Source organism: Acartia tonsa, chromosome 6 (genome assembly GCF_053477335.1).
Source record: "Acartia tonsa isolate MP-2025a chromosome 6, ASM5347733v1, whole genome shotgun sequence".
NCBI classification, from domain to species: Eukaryota; Metazoa; Arthropoda; class Copepoda; order Calanoida; family Acartiidae; genus Acartia; species Acartia tonsa.
This window is the reverse complement of record NC_137265.1, coordinates 46,163,890-46,180,665: the sequence shown is the minus strand read 5'-3', so window position 1 is coordinate 46,180,665 and position 16,776 is coordinate 46,163,890. Positions and strand designations below refer to the sequence as shown.

The following is a 16,776-nucleotide window of genomic DNA, read 5'->3' as shown; positions in this document are numbered from 1 at the left end:
CGTCTGTCTGTATAGTTAGCTAATATATAGCCAGGTAATTATCTGATATAATCTTAGTTAATAGCGTAGCTACTGAATAGTTAGTGTATGTCCGTCTGTCTGTATAGTTAGCAAATATATAGCCGGCTAATTATCTGATATAATCTTAGTTAATAGCGTAGCTACTCTATACCTAGTGTATGTCCGTCTGTCTGTATAGTTAGCTAATATATAGCCGGCTATAATCTTAGTTAATAGCGTAGCTACTCTATAGCTAGTGTATGTCCGTCTGTCTGTATAGTTAGCTAATATATAGCCGGGTAATTATCTGATATAATCTTAGTTGATAGCGTAGCTACTCTATAGCTAGTGTATGTCCTTCTGTCTGTATAGTTAGCTAATATATAGCCAGCTAATTATCTGATATAATCTTAGTTAATAGCGTAGCTACTCTATAGCTAGTGTATGTCCGTCTGTCTGTATAGTTAGCTAATATATAGCCGGCTATAATCTTAGTTAATAGCGTAGCTACTCTATAGCTAGTGTATGTCCTTCTGTCTGTATAGTTAGCTAATATATAGCCAGCTAATTATCTGATATAATCTTAGTTAATAGCGTAGCTACTCTATAGCTAGTGTATGTCCGCCTGTCTGTATAGTAAGCTCATATTTTTTTGATAATCTAATTAATGGTATCCTCCCCTAAAATAGCTATAAACCATCACAGCTATATTGTTAAGGAGAACCATATCGGTTAGCAAGAACTTACAGACAGACAGACAAAAAGGCACAAGACAGACACAGATCCAATTACTTTTACATAAGGATATAGGAAATAAAGTTTAATGTTCTTTCAACCTTCATAAAATTTGTTGGTTTATTTTTAAAATAACCCTTTAATTCTTACCTTCTAGTGATTACAGCCAGGCCTCTTTTACATTATTTAAGCAATTCGTAGTTAAAGGTCCCGCCCACTTTTAAAACTATTATTCGTTCTTGGAAAAAAGATTATTTATGTAGTTGAATTTTTTACCGCTAGGTGACTCAACAAAAATTCTTAAACATATCAAATTATCCATATTTATGTATAATTTTTCTCTATAGAAAAACTTTTTATTTTATATTTGTGGTTATAAAATTATTGAGGAAACTTTTTGAATCTTTTTTGAAACTTTTGTTTTTGACAATGAAGGAATTTAAAATAGTTTGTTATGGTACTATAGACTTAGACTATCAGTTAACTTTGCGCAGTGGCGATACAGTAATCAATGATCGAATAGAGAGGTGCTGTTATTGCTAGTTGAAAACTATAACCAATACCCCGCCCTGGAGATGTGAAATATCATCACCTGAGGCAATTTCTGAAGGCTCTTACGGGAGCAAATAAGTTTTCAATATTGTAATGAAGATAATGTTATATTGCAAAAATTTCGCTGTTACGAATGGGTTGCACTTAGCAAGGAACCCTTCAGATATCTTCGGATGGATTTAGGCTTTTTTCCAGCAAACTATTGGCGAAGCATCTAGTAAATTTAAAAAAATTCTTGGAGTCTATTTTTCTGAAAAAAATAAACCTACCAAAGTACATAATCTTACTATTGTCCTATCTCTGTAACTCTGTGTATCTTGTCTCTATATCTATTACCCAATTTTCTAGTATATATTTTATTGTCTTACTATCCTCCCTATAATCTTTATATTCTTATAGGGAAATTTTCATCTATCTATCTATTTATTTCTTTATCTATCTAGCTAATTCAATATCTTTTCGTTTGCTTATTATTAATAGGTTTGTATTTAGAGAGGAATGCCTTGACCTATAAGAAGGAGCATTTTAATATTTTTCATTTAGGAATACCAAACAAAATAAAACCTATCATTTTATATAAAAGTAGTAAGTTTGTTGTCTAAAGCAAAAATTTCTTAAACAGCTTTTAAATAGCTTTTAAAAATATCTTAAACTGCTAGGTTGTACTTTTGATAGAAGGTGTGATTTTGGGCTGTTTTCTGACCTCCCTTGCGGCTAGAGGCAAAGAAACGTGGTTCAAGTAAAAATTATCTTTCTGATTATAAATGCAAACCCGCGACTAGGAAGCATCGTCATTAGGAAGATGGTGGATTCGAATCTTGGCCAAGCCGCGACATAATTGGAGACGTTAAAATAAAACCTACAGCTGCTATGTCAGATGCAGGACTTTAATAGTAAGAGTTGTGGAAAACCCAAACCAAGTGACACTCATTACCATGTACAGACTTCCAGACAAAGTCTTACAATTGAAGGGTTGGCGGAATGTAATTGTTTTTTGAACTCACTATAAAGCTCTTGCCTTACGTTATTTGTACAAACAGACAAAGTGAGTATTATAGTAGCTGCGCTGCTACTACAAATAATGTTTTGCACGGCACACTTTCACAATGGAAATATTACTAACGGTCAGCAAAATTACTCTGCTGTCATATACAGGTATTAAAATACTAATTTAAAGATTGTCAAGATAGTCAAAAGGGTTTGTTTGGTGCTTTTCCACAAAGTGCTCATCCCCTTAATCTTAATCACAATAATACATAACCTTTTATGATGTTGATAGCAATATCTTGGAGATTCATACGACAATATGAAATACGCAATAAAGTATGATATATACACAAATAACTTTTAGAGTTGAAACAGTTTCTTTTATTACTGAAATTGACAACAAAAGAAAAAAAATTCATGAAACGATTGAAATAAACTTCTTTTTTTTTCAAGTTAGAGTTACCAAAAAATCCTAGGTTCCAACCTTAAATAAATGCACCATGTAAAACTTGACAAGAAATTATTGTAAGATCATAACAATGCATTGAATATTCATTTTGCATTTTTCAAAGAACAATAAAAATTTACTTTAAAAAATATAATTTTCAATGCATTTTAGACTTTTGTCATTAATAGCAGCCAAGAAAATTTGCCAGCAAAGTATTAATATCTTTTTTTTAAAATTTGATTAGGAGAAACTTACCGATTATTTTAGGTTTTAGAAGAAATGTTTTAAAGCTAGAAATAAAAAACAATTTACAGTGCCTATCAAAAATGACACCATACAATACAAATGACCAATAATAGGTCAGTATGCATTGTGATTGACCCATGGTAAAATAAACACATACTGGCCTATCATAGGTCATTTGTATTGTATGACGTAAATTTTTATAAGCTGCTTTAGAAAGAAAGGTTCTTTTATGTAATAGCAGTCGAAAAAATGTTTTTGGAAATAAAATATATTATTTATGAATTAGTTCATTGGTTTCATTAAAAGATTAAATGATAATATAATTAAGTTATAATAGTTTTAAACTAAATAAGCAAATCATGTTTTTTCTGTTGATCTTTCATTGTATCCTAGTAAGAGCCAATCCTCTCCGCCAAAAATTGGCCAATCACAGCCCAGTATTCTGAAATCTCTCGACCAATCAGGAGACAGAAATTTCTCTGGCAGATTTTAGCATAAAATGTTATTATTATATATCTTTATCAGAAAATTTGCAATCTTTTTTTACTGTAAATGATTTAGTAATAAAAATGAATAATTTATTTGTGAGTTTATCGATTTTAAGCAACATTAAGTAACTTAAATACATCCAATTTTGTAAAACAAAAGGACCAGGATATCTTTTTGTCTATGTTCGAACGAAGCTAAGGACCCAGGTCCACGGAGGGTACCTCTAACCTGCACAGAATCACAGAATCACTCTAGAAAAAAAATCCCTTCCTCCCAACTTTTTTTCATTTTGATCCTTTTATATAAAGTAGTAAGCCTTTTTATCTGTAGCGAAGGATCTCGCTAACCTCTGATTCGATATGGTCCTCCTTTACATTAAGACTTCTAGTAGTTTCTGTAGGTTTTAGGCTATTTTATACATATTTATAAATAAGTGGGTATGGTTTTAAAGGTTAATTTTCTGCCTCCTAAAACCTTCAAATTTAGAGCACTTAAATGCTAGGGTGTCAGTCGCTAGTATTAAAACAAAAAGCGGGGGTTCGACTTCCCACCCCCCCTTACCCTCGATCCCCTAAAGTTCTCTAGGGACGTGTCCGATTGCTTAAAGCAAAGCCCATAGAGTTTAGAGGCGAAGACAAAAGCTTTGTTAAATCAAGATAAAAATTTTATTAGATAAACATATTAAAATATGTTCCAGCCATTTGTTTAAAATTAAACAAAGATAAGTATTGTTTTATGTTCAGATAAGTAGAAAATGAAAATAACAATATTTAACTTTAAATTTTTATTTATTGCCACAAGATTAAAATATGTTTATTTTTGTAGTTTCTAGTAGCAACATCTTTAAATACTAGTGGATTCGCCATTAGCCTCTAAGGGGCCGGCCCTAGGAGAGTTATAAAGGAATGAGGTCAACCCCCCCCCCCCCCACCCCAATTTCGTTTTTATTAAATTTTTTGCAGGGAACAAAACAATGGCCGATAAATTGATATACATATTCAATGATGATGCACCTTATGTACCCCTTCTGTAGATTACAATTAGTGGTTTAAACGTTTGGACAATCAACTTAGTGAACCAATCAAATAAAATTCAATAAAAGTCTCCAAAGTTATTAAGCTAACAAATGTTTAATTAAAACTTTGGGGATTGGTGTATTAAACAGCCCAATGTCCCCTCAATTTTTCTTGGATATATTTGGCGAAAATTAACTCTTCCACCATTTTTCTATAAATAAATTGGGTGATTGAAATATGTACATGAAAAGTTAAAACATGCACAGGACCATTATGAAGCATCCCTAAAAATCAAATACCTAAACAGTCTACTTTTAACCCGAGACCGTGGCTCAACACGTAGCGCATCCGCTCGTCGTCGGGGAGGTGATCTACTATATCACACCGCGTCATAACTAAAAACGTTGAAAATGGTTCCTACTGCTGCTATGTGAGATGTGCTACATACATAGTTAGAGTAGGGGGAATGCCTAGGCCCATAACAGGCGCAACTCATTACCATGCACAGTTCGGACTTCTCAGACAAAGATCTTGCAATCACCCTAGGCTATTGAGCACGTTACATTGCAATTTAAAATGCAGAGTATGTTCAAAGGTGACGTGGAGAGGACTTGTACCCGAAGCGTCACAACGCCCCTAGAGACAATAGTCGAAACAGTCTATTTTGTTTTAAAGATCTTAATAGACACAAAAAACACAACTTTAGATTATGGCCACCAACAGCTTTATGCACCTTAAAGCTTATTGTAAAAGCATAATTTCAAGCATTATAGTAAAGCCATTACATTTTCTAAACAGACTTAACAAGTATATTCAAATCCATAAATCCCAGAAATTTTTAATGTGAATAAATAACTAACTTTAAGAGGTTAGAATAGGGCAATTATAAAATTCTAATTACTTTCACTTTAAAAAGTTCATTTGCGATGTCAAATGTGTATATACGAACACCTGCCCAAGGAGTGGAGACACTTTTTGTCTGCTATAAAATTGCTTTCTGTTCTTTTGTAGTCCCTCTCGGCTGTGTATATATATTTCCAACGTTATCAGCTCAGATCAAAGACCTAATACAAAATCGGGACAGGGTCCCCGACCTGTGGGCAGAGTTACATATAGCTCATGCCCCCTCTATCATACTTTAATATTAAGCTAATATTTTTGACAAACAGTTGTTCTTGTTCAGACGAACAGACGCACCAACGTAAACTTAAAATTAAGAATTCCTCAAATCAAAATAAAATTTGTAATAAACAAAACATGTTCCAAGCTTAATAAACTAAATTAAACTGATTTTCCGATCAGAATGACATATGAACAGACGGAAAAAAAACATCTAAATGTATAAAAGCTTCGCGTTGAAATAATTTGTATAGTAAAACAAACACTACAACATCCCTTTTTAAATGACAAAGGTTAATTTTCCATTTAACTGACACCCCATTATGTTATTGCCTCACTCTGGTCTTCTCGTCCCAAAAAGTTCAAAGTATTTTTACAACAGTAGGATTGAACTATGAGGTAATAAGGGGGTGTGCACAAACTGCTGAATCGATATTGTTTCCTTTACAGTGTAGCTTCTCATAGGGTCTGGAAAGGTTCATAACTATTTTTGAGATAGGTACCAACACACTCCCAAGAAAAAACGACCCTCGATAAAAATTACCCCCTCTAAATTTCTTTTTATTTCAAAATTACAATTAAAAGTGAGAAGGTCGACCGCCAACCCCCCCCCCCCTCCCCCCGCTAAATCATGAAAAAAATGCATTTTTTTATTTAGGCAACTGTCGACTTTTTCTTATCAATAATTGCACAGTGTCGTGTTTAGTAGTAAACCTGCAGGGGGGCTGGAAAAAAACATATTAGGGGGGGGGGGGCAATACACGTCATTTATACAAACAATTCTCACCAGTTTTGGAAGCAGCTTATATTACCTTATAAAAAATGACGTCACACAATACAAATGACCAATGATAGGTCAGTATACGTTTTACAATTGGTCAATTACAATGCATACTAGGCTATAATTAGTTATTTGTATTGTATGACGTCATTACTTATTAGGCACTATAAGCTGCGTCCAGTTTTGAATGCAAAGATTTTTTATAATTATGGTCTGTACGTCTGATAGTTATTAATATACTGTTTTACTATTAGTTATGAAATAATTATCTAGCTTATCCTTACCCTTTTAAGGACTTTTTAATACCCAGCTAGCAAGGGGACATTGGACTGTAAATTACACTGGTACCCAAAGTTTTATAGCTGCATTATCTTATTCATTGTCTTAAAACTTTGAGTACTTTTGTAAAATTAAAAGAATTAAAGTTACTTGCCGTCTTTATAACAAGGGTAACAATATCATAAAAGCGATTATAGTATTTCTATCTTCTTTTTTGGTTAAAATGTTTTTCATAAAATTCAAAATTAGTATCTTATTCTCTTTGGTTCTATTACGATAAATTGATGTAAACCTTTAATTATGATTATAAAAATCAATTAACCAAATATGCTCAGCAAAGTTATTAAAATCTCCTAATAGATATTTTTTCGTTAAGCTATGGTTTTTGCATTGTGATGGGCTGGGAAAAAGAAACTGAATTTAACGCTAATATAATTAAATACATTTATTGTTTAACAAAATTTGATGCTTTTTTACACCAATTTTAGTGTAATATTCAAGAAGGAGCAGTAAAACAAGGATTATAACATCCTTAAGGATCAAAGGGCATGAATTAAGAACATTTTATTAGGACTTTGGACTGTAAATTACACTGGTACCCAAAGTTTTATAAGATTTATTTGTTGTCTCAAAAACTTTGGGTACTTTTACTGAATTATGATTTGTTGGTCCAAACTTTTCAGTAATAATTTAATCTAATTTTGTTTATCATCATTGAGGATGTATATCAATTTATCGACCATAGTCTTGTCCCTTAAGATCTCAGTATGTTATCTATAATACAAAGTAGAATGATGTCTGTCCGTCTGTCCCTTAAGATCTCGGTAACCACTTAACCGATTGGATTCTACTCTTCAGGGAATATACCTACTGGTCCTGTGTTGGAATTAGGCTAATTTCTTGGGGAATGGGACACCTCAACCCCTCAAAAATAAAAAAATTCCCCATAAATTTTTTTTGATGATGCAGATGATACCAACTATTTTGTGCTGCACCACTTGTACTACATTTTTTAAAATTACCTCTTGGGTCAAAGCCCCTAGAGGCTAGGGGCGAAGCCTCTAGTCTACTTTAAAAGACAGTAACATTTTGACAGCCAGACGGACAAAGTTAGTTATAGATATCCTTTAGGATCAGTATAATCTTTAAAGAAACCAGCCATCTTCGCTAGGAATCAGACGAATGACGGACGGACAAAAGTTACTTATAGAGAAGCTTCACTATTGAAAACTAATTAAGATAGTTGAGTTTTAAAATTGTGTTGAAAATTGGCGGTGTACAAGAAAGGGATAGTTTGATAAAAAGATGGACGCTTCATTAGGAAGGTTTTACAGCAAAGATTTTCTATAATTAAGGTCGGTCGGTGTTGGAGAGCTTTGATTGTTACTTCAGACCTGTTAGCATTGTCTTATAGATTCCAAACTGGTTATGAGCATGGTGATTCCCGTAAATGTTAGGTATAATTTTTAAAGTGTAGCAACTCTATACTTATTACATACAAGATTATTCTATTCATTTTATTTTTGGAATAAAGGTATCCAGGATTTAGCACTATGTCGTAAGCGAAGCACTTTCAACGTCAAGCCTTAATATGTAAGTATGTCAGTATTCAAGTAATTTTGTTGAAAATTTTATAAAAAGTTAGAACTTCACAACAAAGGTTCGCTCTTATAGTTTACGCTGTATATATAAGTAATCTTATATGCTATACTAGCAGCTTCGCCCCCTAGAGGCCTCTAGGGGCACTCGAGGAGGGTAGAGTTGAATCCCAAAACCCATTTTTTAAAATTAAGATTTTTTTTTGAATGAGGTAATTTTTTTCTAGGGGCGATTACTCTTGGGAGGGTGGTGGTACCATCCCCCCAAATAGTTATAAACCTTTCCGGGGCCTATGAGAAGCTACCCTGTTAAGGAGAACCCTATCGGTTCAGCGGTTAGCGAGATCCTTCACCACAAACAAACAAAAAGACAGACAGACATCATTCTACTTTGTTTTATAGATATATACTATGGCCTATACAACTAGTCTTATAGGGTATATATACAAGTTCCGTAGTATTATATTTAGTTGACACTATAATAGATAGGTTAACTTTGAATACTACCAATATTAAGAATTAGGTAAACATGATTTTAATTATCTAAATTTTTAGGTTGAATGGATTATTGTGTTTGACAGACGATCCAGGGTATTAAATCTATTTTTTCCGTTAAAAGTCTTCTGTATTTGATCAAACAATTCTCTGAAGCTGTTTATAGTGCCTTGAAAAAAATGACGTCATACAAAGCAATTGACCAATGATATGCCAATACATAGACTAAATCATCAATGACCAGCCAGTGTACATTTTTATTGGCCAATGGCAGGCCAGTATGACGCCATTTTTGATATTGTCAATTTTCCTGACAAGTTTGAAGGAACAGCCGTTATATATATTTTTAGTAGGGAGTACGGGGGAAGGGGGGGGGTATTGGCAGGGATCTAAAGGGATAAGACAATGACCGATAAATTGATATAAATCTCCAATGACGAAACCCAAAATTATTTCTTCTGTAGATTACAATTAGTGGTTGAAACGTTAGGACACTCAATTAAGTAAAACAATCAACGAAAATTCATTAAAAGTTACCAATATGAAAACGTTATTATAAAACTTTGGGTACTTGTGTAATAAACAGCCCAATGTCCCCTCCCACCCTGGGAGGTTATTGGAGGTAGTTATTGTGTATTTTGTTAGAATGATGAACCTAATAAATTAAAGTGTAAGACAGTAGACCAATTAGCTAACAACACTGCCATAACAAGGACAAGTATATTCACTATACAACATAGTAGACCAATTAGCTAACAACATTGCCATAACAAGGAAAATATATTCAATACACAACATTGTAGCACAGCAATAATACTTTCTGGACTAATTAGCAGAGAGATAAGAAACTTTAGTCTCTGCACGGTCTCTTATTCGTTGGCCTAAAATCTTTGAGAACAAACCAGTAGTGTCCAAATTTCTCCATTAAAATTTAATAATTGGATTATCAGGATTGTATTATCAGACTTACATTTGACAAACGGACGGTCAAACCATAATTAAAGAGGAGATGCGCTCCTGCTTGGCTGTTAACTTGTTAAGTATAAAACAATACAGTTTCAAGTTTTGCCAAAATTTAAAACATAAAATTTAGTAATTAAAACTTTAACATATAAAATTGTATCATTGCTGTTTAGTCAGGATTATTGATTAGTTTTGAATTGGTTGACCACTACTATCCTAGGAACTAGGACCTACATGAAGATTTCCTCTGAAGGAAAAACGAAAATTATCATTGATAAGGGAGATCTTAGTGAAAAAACAGACATATTTTGATAGACAAAGACAAAAATATGAAAGCCTATTGTAATATTTGCAATTTATCCAAGAAAATTTTAATTTTCAATTTGGTGTAATCACAAATTAAAGTAAAATAAATTTAGTTTCATATAATAACTGTGTAATGTTTAAATTATTTGTTCAATATGCTATACTTATCTAATAAAATCGCTCATTATTAATTTTACATTTTCTAATTATGCCTGAATATAAATATCATTACTTCAAAACAGTTTACGTTTTTTTTTTTATAATTGCTCTATTTGTTAGAGTAAGAGGGGACATTGGACTGTAAATTTAAATGGTATCCAAAGCTTTTTCAACACATTTATCGTTAGCTCATTGAATTTTGATTGGTTGGTTCCAAACGTGTATTGTCCAAACTTTTTTGCTAAAATTTAAATTTCTAAAAAATGATATTTCGTTTATTATCATTGAAGATGTACATCAATTTATCCTCCATTGTGTTAAGATCCATGGCTACTTTTGGTTTTTCTTGTTTTTTTATGCCTTGGTAAAAGGCTTTTAAAAGATTATGGCACTCCTTAGTACACCAATCACTATTTATGAGCCCTAAACAATACATACTAAAGACACACACACACATACACACACACACACACACACACATACACACACAAGCAAGCAAAGAAAACCAAAATCAAATTACTATTCACAATGATCTAAAAATGGTTTATCCACTATTACAGCACAATATTAGTGGGTATAACCTCTAAAATCTTTTTTTTCTTGGTGAGTTTCAGGCCATCATTTAAAATAGTTTCCTTTTTTTATCTCAGTTTAAAAATTTTATAATATAATTTTGTCCAATGCTAATAATTAGAATCCATAGTGTAATAATGCATTTTCATTTACTTGTATTATAAAATGAATGTTGTCCTACATTGATTATTTTAAACCATAGTGTAACAAGGTTTCTTAGTTAACCCATATTCTAAAATAAATTTTGTCCTATGATAATTATTTTAATCCATAGTGTAATAGGGTTTCATAGTTAACCCATATTCTAAAATAAGTTTTGTCCTGTGTTAATTATCTTAATCCATAGTATAATAGGGTTTCTTAGTTAACCCATATTATAATTAAAATTTTGTCCTATGTTAATAATTTTAATCTATAGTGTAATGAGATTTCTTAGTTAACCCATATTAAAATATAAATTTTGTTCTATATTAGTTATTTGATTATCTAATTGTTAATCATATAAAGAGTATTTGAATCCATAGTGTAATTAAATTTCTTAGTTAACCCATGTTATAGTATCTATTTTTCTTATGTTTATTATTCTAATTCATAGTGTAATAAGATTTCTCAGTTGTTATAATATAGATTTTGTCCTGTGTTAATTCAGTTAATCCATAGTGTAACATGGCATCTTAGTTTAAAAGTATCATAATATTAATTTTGTCCTATGTCAATTATTTCAACCCATGGTTAAATAATGTTTCTTAGTTAAAATTTCCCATTTGATAATATAGATTTTGTCCTATGTTAATTTTTTGAATCCATAGTGTAATAAGGCATCTTAGTTTACAAGTGTTATGGTATAAAATCCTCTCCAATATAAAATAAAGCAACTACATTTCTGCTTAATTTAAATTCTATGTAGGTAAAAAGGAGGAATCATTAAAAGAGCAGCAATATAAGGTTAAAAAAACAACAATGATAAGCAATACCATAATATCTAAATTTTTAGACGCAATTTTGATTATACAACAACTGCACTACTAAAAAGTAAGATATAGCTATTTTAAATAATATGGGTCTATATTCTGATTTTATAAATGATTTTCCTGAGTTTCTAGTAATACATTAAAGTAAAAAAACACTAGAGGCAGGAAGGGTTAAATAACTGTATCTCCACATTGCAACCATCTTGTGCAACCTTTCTATTGGGTCATTAAAAATAAAGCAATGGTATCGCTTATATTACACAGCCAAGTAGCAGAAATGCGGTCTTTGAAAAATTTAGGAAGGTAGTTGCCTGTATATACATCTATACTACAGACCTGTTATTAAAACGAAAAAAATAATGTTTCATACTTTAAATGATTGGTTTATCTTATTTCATTTTTTTTATCTCAAATATGATCATCCTATTTTTTATATTAATAAATTCATAGTTTGTTTCATGTTTACGAAGCAAATTATCTAAAAACAACAACTAAAAAAGTAAGATAAAATGAAGCTATCAAATCACATGTCTTTATGTAGATGCTCTCCCTTTGTAAATACAGATCTTAAATTCATCACTACAGCTTAAAATTGGGTTCTAAAGTCAGCAAATTGCATCTTAATCACAATTAGTATTTACCCTACATAGGGTAATAATTAAATGTGATTAATGAATACCATGTCACTCTAGGAATCACTTGAATAACAGTTTAATGGCAATCACCCAGATATTATACTTGGCTTTATTGGGGCAATTAATACTATGTTATCCAATATTCAGGAAGGGAGGGCACAATGAAGGTTAGATTAATCTACAGCCGTTAATTTATTTCCTCCAACTTTTTAAACATAAGAATTGGGGAGAAGAGTAATTTATTGTTTTCTTCTGATTATTAGAGATCTTTATGGATAAGACAATGGACAATGAATATATTTACATCCCCAATTATGATGTAAAAATACCCCTTCTCTGGTATAACTATACGTGGAAAAGTTTGGACACTGCGAGTTGAAACGTACCAAAAGCCACAAAATTAAACATATTGTAACATAATTAAATCATGAATTAACAGGTAAATCTGACAATCTTAAAAATATGTGGTTTTGAATTAACACCTATTTGTTGGCGCTAGATCAAACCTTTATCTTAATCATTAATTTATATAAGAAGTTTGACCTTAATAAAACTTAAAATGTTATATAGAATAGGAAAATGGGCGCAAATTAATGTACAAATTATGTTTGAATTTCCCATTTCGTAGATTAAATTATTTGGATGCTACTATGCTAGTAGCCAATAAATATTTGTTAAAAAGTTCACAAAGTTTTCTTTATGCTATCGAATGAGGGAACAAAAAAACTTGGATACAGGCCCAATGTCCCCTACCAACCTGACTAAGTCTATGGACTATAAATGAATGTACACCCCCAATTACTTAAATACCCCTTTTATTGATTAAAATTATTGGTTGAAAAGTTTGAACATTACTAGAACATAACTAATAAATGTAAAATACTTTAATATATAACCAACTAATAAAAAGTACCCAAAGTTTTAAGATAAGGTTGTTATAAAACTTTGGGTACCAGTGTAATTTACAGTCCAATGTCCCCTCTCTCTCTGTTCAAATTGAATTTATCATTTACTATCTAGATCTGAAAGACAATTTTACATTAAAATAAAATATTTAAGTAAACCTTAACACATGTCAAAAGTAAACTGAGATATAGATTTTGATTCGAAAGAAAATTTCTTTGAAAATAGCTGTGTTAATGTAAGATCTCAATAACGGCTGGTTAGGTAACCATTATTATAATTACATCCAAACAAACATACAAAATAAATTGTCGACTATGACTATGCTAAATTTTCAAGGAAATCTCAATCGAGATATTTTAACTTGGATGTACTCAAATAAAGTGATACTCTCAGCTGGCTAAAATTTAATATTAGAAATCTAAATTGACTACAAATTTTCCCTAGTCAATATCTATATATATGTTCTATATCCATGGAAATCTTAGACATTTATCTTTTAAAACAGGTGTGAAAACGAAAATTGTCCTTTATATTATTAAGATGGACATTTAGAATGAGAAAGTTGCCTCGCTACAAAAAAATCACAAATTTTTTTTTTTTTTTAAATCTCTCCCTATCCAAAGTTAAAGTAGTATAGAGATATTAAACATTATTGAAAACTGTTTTTGATAAAATTTCTGATAAATTTACCCAAAATATTGTTTTTTTTTCTACTAGCGGCTTCGCCCCTAGCCTCTAGGGGCTTTGCCCCAAGAGGTTATAAAAAAAATCTTCTACAAAAAAAAGGACCAAGGAAATCCGCTACAAAAAAAAATGAGGGGGGCTTTTTGTTTTTGGTAGGTTGGAGGTGTCCCACCCCCCAAGGAAATAGCCTAAAACCATTACAGGACCAGAAGGTATATTCCCTGAAGAGTAGAATCCGATCGGTTCAGTGGTTACCGAGATCTTAAGGGACGGACGGACAGACAGACATCGTTCTACTTTGTATTATAGTTAGTTGAAAATTATTTACTTAAAATTAGAGAAGCTACTCAATGATTAACTTTGTCTGTCCGTCCATAACGCTATGGGTGAAATGTGATTCTTTTCAACTGCCATTGAAATTAGACAGCTAAAATTTTTCGTGAAGATTCCCTGTATTCCCAAGAGAATTCATCAAATAGTTTATTTGGTCCATCATTCTGTCGGCCAAGAATTTGTAATTTTATATCATTATAGCATATTTTTTTTCATGACAACTGAACTGAACACTTATAACTCACTTTGTCCGTGTGTCCATACATTTCAACAACGAATACATATTGCGCAGCTTCAACAAAATATCAATATTTTGATAAAAATATAAGATTATATTCTTGTACAGTAATATTTTGATTAGTCCGATCCAATATTAGGTGTCAAAGGTCAACCATTTGATTTCTTGACCTTTGCCCGCAAGTTTAAACTTTGAATAGTAATAAGTTAAGCCTGTTTATTAGCCCAGGAACTCTACTTCTTATGATTATGTAAGGCGCATTTCAAAGCAGCCGTGAATTTGAATGCATTAAGATGTTTTGCCAAGACTCAAACCCAAGACCTCCTAGACAACTAGAGGAATACAAGTTTGAAATATATGTTTTTGTTTAATTTGATTTTATCTAATTTTTATGTTATTAGGGTTGAAGAACCAGGGTAGGAATGGACAATGGAAGCTAAATAATTTCTTCTCCCCAATATTAACCATCTTTTAATAACAGCATTTTGCACTAACAAATTTGGGGAAAGGAATCATTTGTCGTTCATTGACCAATCCCTGTGAAGGATATTCAAATATCTTAATTGCCCATAGACAATACAACATCACATCAGGGACTAGAGGGATGGATATTGTATCTGAAGATATATTTATGCTGCAGACTTTTCAATATAATCCTTCATTATGTTCAACAAAATTAAAATTATCGGTGGAAAAGTTTCGACACTGCTACTTTGTACAACTGAATCAAGATTAAATAAGAGTTCCCAAAGTTTTAAGATAGAATGGGTACAAAACTATGGGACCAGCATAATTTGCAGTCCTCTTCCTTACTGATGTATTCTATTAAATATAGTAAATGCTGTAATAATTTTGGACGATTTATTCCGGGTTTTTATATCCCTTTTCCCTGAAAAGAACAAAGTTCCATTTTGGGGACACATACACACACACATACACATACACACACACATACATACACACACACACACGTACACACATATACACACACACACACACACAAATTTTACATCTAATATTCTCAATATGGTATAATGGGTGAAGAGAGAGAGAGATTTTATTATGTTTTTACAAAAATAAAATTTAGTAAAAAATAATAGCAAACCTCAGTTCAGTAACATCAGTTCATAACACAGTATTCTGTAAGTTAAATTAAAGAGTGCGCCCTTAGCATCTATTTTAATAACCATAACAAGGGTTGATTAAAGTAGGGGTAGTTGACAAACTTCTCTGGAAAATAGCCTAAAACCTTCTCTGAAAACAACATTGTTTATTTGTTCTGAGATCTTGAGACAATAAAACACCACTATCCATGATATTAATTGAGTTAGAACCTTATTTAATTTATACTCGAATCTATAATTAATGAACTTTTGGCTGTTTTTATATTTTTTTTTGGTTGTATTGTATCCTTAACATATTACATGACATAAAGATGGCTATCATGAAAATCTACTTTTCTCAACGTAATATGGCCAAAGGCGTATCTAACCCAAAAAGCAAGAGAGGGAGGGTACATTGGACTGTAAATTTTACTGGTTCCCAAAGTTATATAAACATGGTTCTTCATTCGCTGACTTAGATTATTTGGGTACTTTTATTAGATCTTAATAAGTTAGTACTAGCCTTCGGTGTCCAAACATTTCGACCAATAATCTTTCATCTTGAAAATTCCCCATTGTGTTTTTTACAGAGAGGGTGAAGAACAGATGGACATTCCAAATTATAGAGAAGCTTTGCTAATAATGATAATTGATCCAACGTCTGCAACGTCTGTTTCCGGTTATTTTTCAGAGCCTTAGAAGCTGGGGGCGCAGCCAATAGCGCTCAGGATAGTTACTACTTTTTTAGATCATTCCTTTACACTACTGGGTTGTCTGTATGTATGTCCAATATCATCCTTGATCTTTCCATATTTCACTGAGAAGTTTTTCATTACTATGAGGAAGGTTCAAGGCTATTAAGAGGGGTTACGAACCCCCCTACGGATTATGTTCCGAGAAAAAAACTTCCTTCTTACCCAGGTCTCCTACAGATGTCAACAACAATCTACCATATCAACTTTCATATTTATATTCATCTACTCAAGTGAAAAAGTGTAAGAATTTGGGGTCCCAGAATCTCCCCAATTGCTCTTTCCTTTTTATGCTAACTCTCCATTTGTTTTATACATTTGGATTCTGAAGGCTTTGTAGCTGGGCCTTTTTCATACAATTGTATGAAGCTTTATAAATCTGCTACAAGATTCTTGCAGCTGACTGGC

The 16,776-nt window shown here is 31.9% G+C and overlaps 1 non-coding gene across 1 annotated transcript; it reads left to right on the top strand.

Annotated features, from left to right (window-relative positions):
- Positions 1 to 1,217: 1,217 nt before the first annotated feature.
- Positions 1,218 to 1,358, top strand: LOC145323498 (U4 spliceosomal RNA). The gene has a single exon (XR_013880997.1). It is a non-coding gene; the product is annotated as a U4 spliceosomal RNA (small nuclear RNA).
- Positions 1,359 to 16,776: the final 15,418 nt, after the last annotated feature.